The sequence below is a fragment of the Equus caballus genome, chromosome 1 (assembly GCF_041296265.1).
Source record: "Equus caballus isolate H_3958 breed thoroughbred chromosome 1, TB-T2T, whole genome shotgun sequence".
Lineage (NCBI taxonomy): Eukaryota > Metazoa > Chordata > Mammalia > Perissodactyla > Equidae > Equus > Equus caballus.
Genome location: NC_091684.1, coordinates 118005453 through 118018846, shown reverse-complemented (window position 1 = coordinate 118018846; position 13394 = coordinate 118005453). Strand labels below are relative to the sequence as shown.

The 13394-nt window shown below is 52.4% G+C and overlaps 1 long non-coding RNA gene across 1 annotated transcript; it reads left to right on the top strand.

Moving 5' to 3' along the window:
- Positions 1-355: 355 nt before the first annotated feature.
- Positions 356-12785, top strand: LOC111775447 (uncharacterized). Its single transcript, XR_002811146.2, has 4 exons — positions 356-1025; positions 7402-7520; positions 10670-10816; positions 10897-12785. It is a non-coding gene; the product is annotated as an uncharacterized lncRNA (long non-coding RNA).
- Positions 12786-13394: the final 609 nt, after the last annotated feature.

Below are 13394 nucleotides of genomic sequence, written 5' to 3'. Positions count from 1 at the left end.
CTCCCATCCAGCACCCCCTACCCAGGAGAGCGGAGGGGGTGGGGGGCTGGGCTTGGCCCCGGCCCTGCACGCCATGAAGGAGCTGGGTCTGGCTTGACTAAGTCTTGGCCTCTTTAAACAACCCCCCTTGATTTGAGGCGCCTTCTCAGAGTGAAATCCCCTTTTTTGGTAAACACACGGGGCTTACTTCACCTCCTCTGGCCTCCTGACCACCCGGGCAGACGTCAAATGGCCTAGCTCATTTATTGTCAGTCTCCTCACCGAGACAGATCCCCATGGCAGAAGGACCTTGGCTCTTGCGTCCATCATGGTGTCCCTGTGTCTAGCGCAGTGGCCTGGCCCACGGAAGGTATGTGATCCAAGCGTGTGGAACAAATGAATGAACAACGGGAGGGGGTCCCACCCATCAGGGTGTGGATGGCCTGTCTGGCTTGAGGCTGAAAAGTCAAGACCCCCGGTGACTAAGCCAGTCCTCGAGAGCCCTTGGCCCAGCGGGCTGAACAGGAAACCACTGGAAGGCAAGCCCTCCCTCAGGAGAGCGGGGTCTCTGCCTCCACCCCAGGGGCCCTCTCCTGGTCACCCTGGAACCAGCCCAGCCGAAGGGCCAGGCCCTCTGAGAGCCTGGGGCCCTGCCTGGGATGCAAAGGAGCTGGCAGACCCCGGACAAGCTCCAAGTCAGCTTGGGCTGGGCCCCAGGGGTCTGGGGAGCCTTGCCTACCCCTGTACCCTAAAACTACCCCAGGCTGGTTCCCAGAAGGGCCGGGTATGGGGTCCACTCCATTCAGAGTGGGTAGTCTGACCCCTAAATGAGCTGCGGGCCAGCAATGGGTGACCACGGCTCTCTTGACCATGGCCTCAGTCAGGTGGGCTCACCAGGGCCTAAATTCACTCCCCGTCCCCCTCACTCTCCCCAGCAGGTGCAGGGCTGGTTGGTGAAGAGGCTCACCCTCTCCTCCGTCCTCAGCCCCAACGCTCCCCAAACCTGTGCATTAAAGCTGTGCTGGAGTTCTTCACGTCTCTACCCGGTAGCTCAGCCCCCGTGGTCCCTGCAGCCAGTGGGACCTGGCTGCCATGGCTTCATGAGGATCAGATTGTTCCTTGGGTAACTGAGATGCTCTCGATTCTGCCTCTTTTGCTGCTGGCACACTTTCATTCTAATCATTTGGATGTGATTCATTTCATTAGTGGTTAGCAAAGCCGTGCAGTTTCTAGGACGTTTTGATGACACACGGTGACAGCAGGATGGAGTTTCTGAAATTAGGATTGTCTAGGGAAAGTTGGGGTGTCTGGTGATCCCCTGATAGATATAAATGCCATGAGTGACGAGAAGGGATGAGGGACCCCCAAGGACGGCTGAGATGGGCTTGGGGAGGTCATGATGGGCGGATGGGGTCTGTGCTGAGTTGGAAGGTGAGTGGGTTCTGGAAGGGAGCAGCTGCATTCTAGGGAAAGGAGTTCCAAAGGGGCAGAAATCAGAGACAGATGGTGTGTCCCAGGAGAATCCCTGGGGGAGGCAGGACATGTTGAGGAGAGCCTTGAATGCCACATCAAGGAGCTGGAATTTTAGGTGGCAGGTGAAGGATAAAGGGAGCGACTCCATCCCTCTGTGGTCAGGACCCAGCAAGTGACCAGGGTGCAACCAAAGTTTAGAAAAGGCCTAAGGTCTGCTGGGTTTGTAAGTGGGTCCCCTCCTTTGGCATCCTGTGGGGTGAGTTGCGCCCAGGGCTGGCCACCCTCTGAGCACCCACAGGAGCTGCTCAGGGCCTCAAGGCAGCTGCTGCTGAGCCTGGCGTCTCCCCGCACAGCCCCAGCTATTCCCAAGCTGTTCCTGCCAGCCCTGGCTGTTGTTCAGAGATCTCAGCAGGACCAAGGACAAATCAGCTCCCAAATATGTGTCCTTGGGACCACAGTACCTGGCCAGCCTGGGCCCTTTGTTCCCCAACCCTGCACTTGGCTCAGGAGGAGCCGGCTCCTCAAAGTCGGGCCCTCCAAGCTATGCTGGCAGGCTGCTCCATGAACCGTGTGGGGGGTAATTTAGAGTGAAGAATTCCCTTGGCGCAAGCCCCTTGAACCCCAGGGCTTAGCTTTCAAGACATTTACTGATGTGATGGATTATTTTGTGAGAAGAATTTTGAAAGTTCTGGTTAGAAAGGAAGAAAGGAGAGAGAGGGAGGAGGAGAGAGAGAGGAGGAAGGAAGGAAGGAAGGAGGAAGGAGGAAGAAAGAAAGGGAGGGGAGGAGGACGGAAATTAGTTAACTAGCTGAAAAGCCTCCGAGCCTCTGCGGGGGTTGCAGACCTGTCGCTGTGGTTTCTAGCACGCTCTTCAGCCCACAGTTGGGCCTTTCTTGCTATTTTGAGAAGCAATCAGGTCCCTTGTTACCACTAATCCTGTTTTCTTGGACCACGGCAACTGGTTCCTTGACTGTTGACTTCCCCAGGCTGAAAGCAGCACAGCAATTTTTAAAAATTGTATAAACAATGTTACAATGTGTCGTGAAGACAATAAGTGACTCGAATATTTGTTGTTGTTGCCATAATGTCGTCTGTGCAGTAAATATCCCAAGAAGGAAGAAAAGACAGCCCTGACCCCAGCATCCCCATGCTGCTGTTGCCATTCTGGTCTTTTCCTCATCCTCCTTGTGATCTCAAGCAGATACATCGTGTTTTACTTTCACGTATCCTATTGTTACACATTTACCTGGTTTCCAGACATACCTGGGATAGATAACACCACAGTGAACATCTCCATGCACAGGACCTTTTTCTCCTGCTGAAATATTTCCTTATGATGAACTTCTTAGACAGGAACTATTGTGTAAAATAGAAGAGGCTTTTTCAGGGCTTCTTAAGCACAATGCCAAGCGGCTTCTCACCAGCATCCTGCGCTGAGGACCGTCTTTGTGTTTTGATTCAAGCATTGCATCCTGAGCTTGATTCCCAGCAGCAGGCAGGCCCTGCACAGGTCTGAGCACAGATGCTCGGGGAAGGTACTCTGCATGGAGCGCTGCGGGGCTCCAGGATGGGCACAACCACAACACAGTGGATGGGGAGGGCTGGCTGTCTTCACTCCAGTGACCCCCTGGCATCTCAGACTCAGTCTTCCCCAATCAGAGCCCACCGTCTCGTCACCCGGAGACCCCACCGACTCCCCAACGCATGCCCCCAGATCTCTCGCCAAGGCCTTTCAAATGTGTCTCCTAACTATTGCCCTGTATGCAAGTTTTACCTCAATTTTAAAAAAAGATAATGAAAAAATCTACTTCCCTAATCCTATCCTTCTTTCGACTCTGGCCAGCAGTTCAGTTCAGACCCTGGTACGGGACTAGGCTCCAGCACCTTCTTCCTGGCCCCCAGCCTGCAGCCAGACTGCCTGCCGTGGAGTCATCTCTAGGGCCCCACTCCAGGTCTGAGAGCCGGGCCTGCAGGCTGACACCTCTGGCTGGCTCCCTGGGTGATCTTTGTGCTCCCTGAGGGAGAGAACTGTCCTGTAAGAGGAGGTCCACACACCCTGGCAGAGCCCGACTTCTAACTCTTGTCTCATTTGCTGCTACTTACTTCTTTACATTTTGGTCTCCAGGAACACCAAAGAAGTTGTAATCTTTCCCCCACCACTGCACACACACACACGAAACACACACACACACATGCATGGGTGTGCAGGTGCTCTAAGTCAGTCACGGCTCCATGCCTCTCCCTGCCCAGGCTGTGCCCCTGCCAGGTCCACCTCCCTAACTCCCCCAGGGAGGGTCCTCTCCCTCCAGGACACTGTCTTCTCAACCCAGGTCAGTCTTGATGGCTTGGTTCTCTCAGCAGACACCAGCTGGGGTCAAGCACTTTCGGGGGAGGGGTGCAGGTGGGAGAGAAGCAGGGTGGGCATCAGGAAACCCCACCTTAGAATTTAAAATGGAGGCAGAATGACTTAGCACACATATCACGTGTGAATGTGTGTATGTGTCTATACACGTATACCTACATTCATACATATGTGATGAAGGGCCATATTTTCAGAACAAATAAACTAAATCCTTATCTGACAAAATATTTTTTTCCTGATTTGTGAATTTATATGTATGAAAAGCCCCATAAAAGTATAAAATTAAAATATAATTTGTTTTCAGTACACAAAACCACATAAAGAATAACAGGACATGAACAAAAATTGGAAAACTGCAAACAATGCATCCCTTAATGGGATATTTGAAAGTTTGAAGTGGGAACTTCATGCCCAGCTCTCATAGCCTGGACAGGCTGAAGCTCTCTTTTCTTCAGAACTAGGCTGTGGGTCACAGGGACTCTGATGAACTTCATATTGGTGGCCTGAGAGGGGACGGGCGTGGCGAGGGGCAGGCTCCGGGGCAGGGCGGGCGCAGACTCCTTCTCTCTCTGTGTCTCCATCCATCCTCTGAGACTGTACCAGGCCGCGTGCCCCGAGGCTGCCCTGGAGGGATTCGTTGCTTAGCAAGGAGAATGCTGCAGGGAGGTCACCCAAGGCAGGAGTTGCCCACTCTATGGTCCTTGTATGGCTGCTGAGCAAGGAGCCCCAGAGCCAGGAGCACCTGCTTATGAAATAGATTGGACGGGGCAAACCCACAGGCATCACAGGGATCTTGTTTGGAATCCTGCATGCAGCTGTGGGGCATCAGCCTGTGCTGTCCCCTGCGTCGGGAGCTGGACGAGAGCCCGAGCGGACGCCACGGACACGGCAGAGTGCGCTCCTCTTCTAAGGCAGGTCCTGGTGTCCTCACACTGCCTTTTGTCCCTGCTGCAGTTCACTGATTGCTGGCTGAAACCTGGGATATAAGCAAACATCCTAGAGAGCCCCTCTGATTGGGTGCCCACAGAGACAGGGCACCCACGTCCCTCCAGGAATGGCTGATGCTTCCTCGCAGGCCTCCTGCTCTGGGAGAAATGAAGAAGTTTCTTTCAGTTTCCAGTTGGGGAAGTCAGAGCCCAGGTGCAAGGCGTGCAGCTGCTACACCTATGGGGGCGGGGAGGGGGCCCAACAGCAGCATCTGGGCCCAGACGTCAGGGTGGGCTGGCAGGAGGCACAGTGAGGATGGGAGTCGAAGGAGGACCAGAGGCTGGAGCTGGACAAGAGGTTGGGACCAGGATATGGGCCCTCCCTCCTGGCAGCACATCCGGACCCCCAGCTTCATCTCTGCTTCTTTCTCCTGGATGCGTCAGATCTTTTTAAGATTGAAAAATATTCCAGTGTCTGGAAAGACCACATTTTGTTTATCCATTCATCTGTCAGTGGACACTTAGATTGTTTCCACTTTTTGGCTACTGTGAATAATGCTGCTATGAACATTGGTGTGCTGCTTTCTTTTAAAAAATTATGTCATGTATGTTTTCCTTACTGGTGTCTGCCTGGAGTGGGGGTCAGGAAGCAGAGGGGGAGAGGACTCCCAGCTGACTCCTCCTGTAACGCTGCCTCAGCAGGGCCACAGCATTTCCAAAGGGGGTGGAGCCAGAAGACAGAAGGATGGGCTCATGGCTCCAGAGTGTGGTCCTGGCACAAGACTGATGTGGATCCAGGGAAGGGAGCTCTGATGTTGAGATGTCAGACTCTCATTGCAGAGCGTCTGCAAATGGATAATGACAATATCGTTTGCCTAATATTGGAATTAAGCAAATTAGCCAGCTGGCAATTACATTAAATGACGAGATTGGTTTTGAAAAATAGCCATTTGCTAAACTGCAGTCAGCCAAACAGAAAACGATCAATTTCCTGAATACATTTTGGCCTATGTTGAAGGTACGAAGGAGTGAGCATCAAGCCACCCTGAGAACACTGGGCCTTTGATCCAGCTCACTGTGTGCCAGGAAACGTGTGAATTGCTTTGCATATATATGGTAAAGAAGGGGAGAAGGGTTGGCCCCTGCAGTGGGCTGGATGGTGGCTCCCAAAAAGTTCTGTCCCTGTTCGAACCCCTGGAAACCTGCGAATGTGGCCTGATTTGGAAAAAGGGTCTTTGCAGATGTAATTAAGTTGAGGATCTTGAGAGGAGATCATCCTGGATTGCCTGTGTGGGCCCCGAATGCAAAGGCAAGTGTCTTTATAAGAGATGGAAGAGGAGACACAGACACACAGAGGAGAAGCTCATGTGATCATGCAGCCAGAGCCCGGAGCGATGGAGCCACCAGAAGCTGGAAGATACAAGGAACAAGATCTCCCCTCCAGCCTCGGGAGGGGAAGATGGGCCCCGCTGCTCCTCAAGCTGGACTTCTGGCTCCGAAACAGAGAGCAAATTTCTGTTGTTTGAAGCCACCCAGTTTGTGGGAATTTATTGTGGCAGCCCCAGGAAACTAATACGGGCCTTGAAAATTAAATTACTAAAATCTGCAAACAAGGAGTGGGTGATTAAACTGAAGTGAACGTTAGCACTGTCTGTTGGTTTAGATCAGCCAGCCCTTCAACTGGGTGAGGCAGGACGGGAAAAGCGTGAGGTGTTACGAGAAGGTTCAGTGAATGGAGGGCAGCAGCCTGCAAGGGATGGGTTGCAGAATCCTGAGGTTCTGTGGGAGAGTCCCCGAATGTTTGATTTGAAGTTCATTTATCAGATATGTCTAAGTATTTGCAAATTGTCCTGAAAACCTCTCTCTCTCTTTCTCCCTCTTTCTCTCTCTCTCTCACACATATGCACACACACTCACACCCCCTCACTCAATGTGACCAACTCTTTACCCATCAGAGCCCACCAACACGTTGACTTGTCCTGACAACTAACGTGATTTAATGTAAACCTTAGTTTAAAGCTTTTGCCATCTCTATGACAAACTTTTTAACAACAGTTGCCATTTGCAATTAATTGTCTCTGTGAATCAGAATTTCCTTGATACTCTATAGCCAGGGAAAAAATTGGAAAATAAGGCTGATATGAAATTGTCAACTATGACTTTCAATTTTTAATTGCATCCAGGCCTGAAGCTGTGTCATCCTTAAAGAAATACAACTCAGATAGTAATTTCCAGCTTTATTTACATCTTTCCAAAACATTTAAGTATTTGGTCCATAATGATTTTTACTGAAATATCCATGTGTGTACCTAGTCTTTAACAGTGAAATTCCTGGGAAGCTCCTGCTTTCCTAGCTCATTGTGCCCCCACCTTAGTCCCTGCCCAACCCCTCCCCTCACCGTGAGCCCCGGCCACACAGAGGTGCCCTGATGAGTGGCTTTCATTGCTTTCTTTGTCTTCTATTTTGAAAATCCCCCTTCTTGGCTTTTGTCGCTTGTCAGAGAGTGAGGAAGCGTGAAGGCTGTGCAAGGCCCCGAGTTAGTAATTTTCATCCTGTCCCATCATGTTATACATTGGAATCCATAAAATACATTTATACCTATAAATCACCGCTTCTGTCTATTGTATAGATAATTGTCATGTATTGTATTTTATTTAAAGGCCAGGTGGTCACTGCTAAACTCGCCTTGGAGAGAGGAAGCCTGGATTATCTGTCAGGTCCAGGGGGACGATGCTCCATTGGGCCCCCAGCTTCATGGGGCTGCTACCTTGGTCTGGAGGTAAGACCCCCCCCCCCCCCACCACTGCCCACTCCTGTGCTCACAGGGTACAGGCTCACCAGGCACCATTCCTAGGACTTGGCATTCTGGATATTCCAGCCAGAAATCCTTCTGGGGAATCAATTAATTTCAGCCCCTTGAAAAGAGCACCCTCCATGTGAATAAATCATTTGGCAGTTCTGAGTTTAATCACATGAGTCGGCTTCCCAGAGTCGCCCAGTTGTGACACATGCACACGACTCTGGGCCAGCCAAGAACCATGGGACATTTGCGTTTGGAACGCCACCCTGGGGCTTCCTGGTGAAAGCCCAAATTGTCAGCACCCTTTGTCAACTTTCATCAAAGTGGAACCAGATGATAAACAACATGAGCGTTAGCATTAGTTGGTCAAGAGTGGAACACTTCGGCACAAGCCACCCAGCTTCAGGCAAACCACCACCAGGCACAGACTTGTGTGGTGAGGGACGCTCTCCAGGAGAGACTCGGCCCAGGGGGAAAGGCCCCTCAGCACCCAAGCTGAATATCGCAGCTCTTCTCCCTGGACGCTGGGCTGCTGCCTGGGGCATCTGTCTCATCTGTGGCGTGGGTCTCGAGGGAAGCTTTCTGGCCTGTCTGGAGCCTTGAAAGAGTTCCGGGTCCAGGGGGTCTGAGAGTGGGTTGGGTGAGACTGCCTTCAAGGAGGGTGTCTGGATGAAGCTTGCCCATTCGCTAGTCTCACCACAAACCGGCTCTCTTAGGGAGACGCATTCCACTCCTTCCAGGGAGCGCTCTGTGGTTCTGGGTGCCGAGGGAGAGAGTCCCGTGCTTGTCCACGAGGCTGCTCGGCAGACACAGATCTTGTAAATGAAGCCAGAGTGCAGATGATGACCCGGGGCTGCCCGGCTTCTGGATTATGGCAGAGAAAACGTGTGCTTTAAAAAGGCTGGGATATCCTCAGGTTCTCTTCTCTCTTTATGACAACTGCAATGTCTGTTGTCTGAAACCTGGAAAGGGAGCCACCCCCTGAGTGTGCTCAGCCTTCTGAGAGATGGGGCGTTGCTGTGTTGCCGCTTGCTCAATTGGCTTTGAGATTGGTTGGCAACTCCAAAATGGATCTGAAAGTGCAGTTGCCTCCTCGGTTCCTAGGATCAGGTTCCTATCAAAGCCCAGCAGGCTTTGAAAAGAGCTTAAAAAATTCCCTAATGCTGGCAAGAAGTCAATATTCTAACTAGCATTCAAAGCAAACAGAAGTTTCCAAGCAAAAACCACCTGTCCCAGGATAAGGGGTCTGGATTTTCCCCTTCAGACCTCTTTTGGAGAGTAAGAGCAACGCACGCTTTAAATTTATCAGAGCATCTTTCAAACATTCAAAGGCAATTTGTGGGGCTTGGGAACGTCACTCTAGAGTCCAGCTCTTCTGTGTCCCATGGGGTAGAATGTTATGGGCTTTATGGTTTGAAGATGATGGCTCCAGGAGGACTCCAGATGCTGGCACCTGTGCCAACTCCTCCCAGCTCCACTCCCACGGCAGACATCACCAATCGATTACAGTGTCTCTCCCTGACTTGCATACCCTTCCCAACACCCTCAGCGAAGCTCTTGGCCTGTTTGCCTCTCAGGGCATATTAGTCAACACTGAAATAGGTGCCGGGGATGCAACGGTGAAGCAAAAGAGAAACAGTCCTGGCTCTGGTGGAGTTTGCACTCTAAGGGGGCCCTGACATGGTGAGCGGCCCACAGGAGTAAATGCGCGATTGCACCAGTGGTAGGAGAGAGATGTGGTACTAGGACTGCTTATCCTGGGGTCGCAAAGGAGCGACAACTGAGTTCTAGGGGATAGGTAGGGGGGAGAGGGGAGGTGTGCCTAGAAGCTGCAGGCAGAAGGCAGGGCCAAAGCATGGAAAGGCCAGTGTGGCTGTAGCAGAGACTGGCTGTGAATTCAGAGAGCTGAGAGGACCAGATCACATGGCTTCATAGGCCACGTCGAGGACTGTTGTCTCCACCGAGAAAGGAAAAAGCAGGCCCTGTCCAGAGCTGGCCTGGCCCCCAGAGCTGGCCTTGGTGTGGGTGGGAGCTGGCCTGGCGCTCCCAGCCAGGCCCTGCTGTCCTGTGGACACAAATACCCTTACAGAGTGCCAGCACTGGGCAAGATCACCCTGCGGCCAGGATGAAGTGCCACAGAGCAAGGCCACCCCATATTTGTGTCTAAGCACGGACACCAACAAGGTGGTTGCGCAAACCACAAAACAGCAAAGGTCCTCACTCTGTTACAATGAGTGACTGACCCTCCTCACCTTGCTGGAGGCTACCCTGCCTGGGGACAGCATTTGTAGGGACACTCAGTCGTGGTGCTGTCCCTGCTTCCTGATGGCACCCAATCTAGAGCAAAGTCCCGCTTCCTGGGACCCTCCCAGAAGTCATGACACAAGCCAGCCTCAGCCCTTTCTAACCCCCTCCGCCCAGTGCCCCTTGGTTGCCCTGGGTGTCTGGCCTCCCTCTCTGCACGGGGCGATGTGCTCGCCTGGCTTCTGGAGGTGTTCCCAGGAAGCCCGGAGTTGGGGCTCCCCCTCCTCCCCTTGCTCAGGCTCCGATGCCTTCCCATCAGTGAGCAGAGCAGGCAGCCAGGGAGGTATTACTTGGCGGCTACTGTCATTGTGATCTCACATGGGCTCCCCTAGACCAGAAGGCTTTTGTTAAGGGACTCTCTTTTCTGGGCACTGAGTTCTCCAGGAGACCCCCACCCCCACACTCCCTGGGGTAGGCTCTGCTCAGTGACCTTGACCCCAGGGAGCACATTTCCATTAAAGTTGACACCTCCAGCTTCTCTCTATCTGGGCCCCTCAGAAAGTATCCATCGGATGTGGCCCATGACACCCAACCTTTGGCCTAACTTTGGGGGTCTGCCCTCCCCTTCACCCTGCTGCCAGCAGTACACGAGCCACCGAGTGCCCTCTGACTTTCCAGGCGGGCGTCGAGGCGCTGCGTGCCCTGCACTGCGGGGAAGAAGATGAAGATTCTGAGGGGCCCTCTCAGGCCCTGCTTCCGAGATCTGGGGTGAAGGGGAAACACCCTCTACTCTTCTCCTTTGGGGTTAGAGAGGGGACTCACAGGACTTCAACGGCTCTTTCCAAAACTCCGCTTCTTATCCCCAACCGCTGCCCGTGCTTTAGACCCTCCGTGTGTGAGGAGTTTGCACCCTTCAGAGTTTCAGCTGGAAAGTGGATCTATCGTCTTGGTGCTTCAGAGGAAACTTCTACAATATTCAGATGGACGGGGCTCTCAGCCCCTCGACCACAAGGCTGTTCCAGCCTGAGCAGGTCAGTTCTGGGCAGTCTGGGAGCGGGAGGAGGGGTCCGCAGAACTCTTCCTGTCCCCGCTTTCTGCCTTCGCTTCTCAGGGGTACCCTGCCCTGGAATGAATGAGCTCCGCAAATACTCATCTCTGGGCAGCTGCCAAGTCTGGCCCCACTCCAGAGGACCGAGTGCTTGCATCTGTCCCACTTCCCTTGGCATGAAGGCCCCTGGCTGTCAGGGTGGGGCAGAGCTCCGGAGCCAGCCTTGGTGCTGGGACCCGGCCGAGCGAGGAGCTGCGGTGCCCAGGCCACATGGCGTTCCCTGGTGAGGAGACGATGTGATGGCCACCAACACCCTTGGAACCCGTGTCGGCCCCAGTGCGAGTCAAGTGGACCCCTGCTGTCCTCCCGAGAAGTGTGACCATTTAGTCTGAGGGGAGGGACAGTGGCATCCTGAACCCCCACAGTGGCTGAGAAGGTTTCCAGCTGCCCAGCTGCCCTCTCTGCCCAGGAGGAGACGCTATGCCAAGGCCCAGCTGTGGGAGAGTCTGCGTTTCCCGTGCCATCCACTTGGAAAGGGCCTTCGTGCAGTCAGGGACTGGTGTGATGGGGAGAAGGAGCCCAGTTTTCTTCTTGGGCGTTCCAGCCAAATCAGGCTTGTTGAAGCCCTTCCCTGACTGCCAAGAGGGAGACCACTGCCTCCAGCCGGGAGTGCAGGATGCCCATTCTCACGTGGATTCTCGTCCATTGGAATCTGGAGACAGGCCTGGACTTGGAGCCTTCTGCTCGTTGTCTGACCACAGGCAAGCCACTCCACCTCTCTGAGCTTTGGTCTTCTCGTTTGCACAATAGGCAACTGGAAGTGAAAGTATGGTGAGTAGTTTCTAGACACCGGGCACTGCGTCAGGGGCTCTCGCACTTGTGTTCGTCATAAGCTCCGTGGCTGCCACATAGGTGGTGACTATGCCGGGGACCACTGTCTGGCCCCAGAGGTGACTTATTCTCTTTATTCTGCTGCGAAACCCTCAGCCCCTCAACTGCAGAGATTGCTCCTTCCATTCTTGGCGCTCAGCCCTGTGACTCCCACATGGAAGGTTCTTGACTAGATGTTGCATGGATGCATACTAAGTGGGAGGGAGCTCACTTCTGGCTTTCACACATCAAATTAAATTTTCATGAACTCATGAATCAACAAGAGAAACTAAGCAGCATTTTACTGAACACCTACTATGTCTGATGATTTACATGGGTTTTCTTATTTAGTCTTCACAGTAATCCTGTGAAGTACTCTCTCTTCCGTTTTGCAAGTTAGGAAATTGTGGAAGCTCACGCCTTGTCAAGATTAGTCAACATGTAAGAGGGAGGAGCAGGATTTGAATTGGAGTCTGATCCCTCGGACTGTGCTCTTTGCATTCCACCAGGCTGCCAACAGGGAGACGCCTGCTAGACCGTGGTTGTTACAAAGCAGAATCGTGGTCTAGCAGGGGGAATAATGCATCCCAACCAGCGTCAGAAGGAGGCGCCAGCAGAAGGCCCGCTGCTCCCACGGGCTAAGGGGATGAATGACGGAGGCCAGGACCTTCCCAGGGCGTGCCTGCAGGCTTCTCCACCTAGACTGTCGTGGCCCAACCTCAGGCCAGCCCAGGCAACAGCGAGGCAAGGCCCGGCCTGGGTCTGCCGCCTCTCAGCCCATTGGCCCTGTGGATGCTGCGTTGCAAAACCACACTGTTTTGTTCTGACTTCCTCTTGGGTTCCCAGGAAGTTTATTTACAGAAGTAAAATTGCCTCGTAACGTAAAAAAATATTTTTTTTGCTGTGGTAAAATATACACAACACAAAATTTACCATTTTAACCACTTAATGTAAAAATGTACAACTGCATGGTGTTAGTTCACAATGTGCACATTCCAGATGTTGCATAGCCATCACCGCCATTTGTCCCCAGAACTCCCTAACGGAAGCTCTGTACCTATTAAACACTAATTCCCCCCCTCCCTCTAGACTCTGCTGATCTCTTGTCCGTGTTTTGTCTCTATGAATTTGCCTACTCTAGGTATGTGTGTAAGGGAGTCATACAGCATTTGTCCTTTTGTGACTGGCTAATTTCACTTAGTATAAAGTCTTCAGGGTTCATCCGCGGTGTAGCATGTCTCAAAAAGTGTTTCTTTTTTAAGGCTGAATAATATTTCATTCTGTATATATATCGCATTTTGTGTATCTATTCCACTGTTGATGGGCACTTGGGTTGTTTCCATCTTTTCACTGCAGTCACGCATCACTTAGTGACCAGGATACGTTCTGAGAATGTGTCGTTAGGTGATTTCCTGGTTGAGTGAACATCGTAGAGTGTGCTTACACAAACCTGGACGGTATAGCCTACTACACACCGAGGCTGCACAGTACTAATCTTATGGGACCACTGCCATATACGCAGTCCGTCATTGACCAAAACATAGCTATGTGGCTCATCATTATATTGTGAACAATGCTGCTAGGAGCACGGGCGCACAAATGCCTGTTCAAGTCCCTGCTTTCAATTCTTTTGGGTACACACCTCGGAGTGTGATCACTGGGTTGTACTGTAATTGTAGGTTTAATTTTTT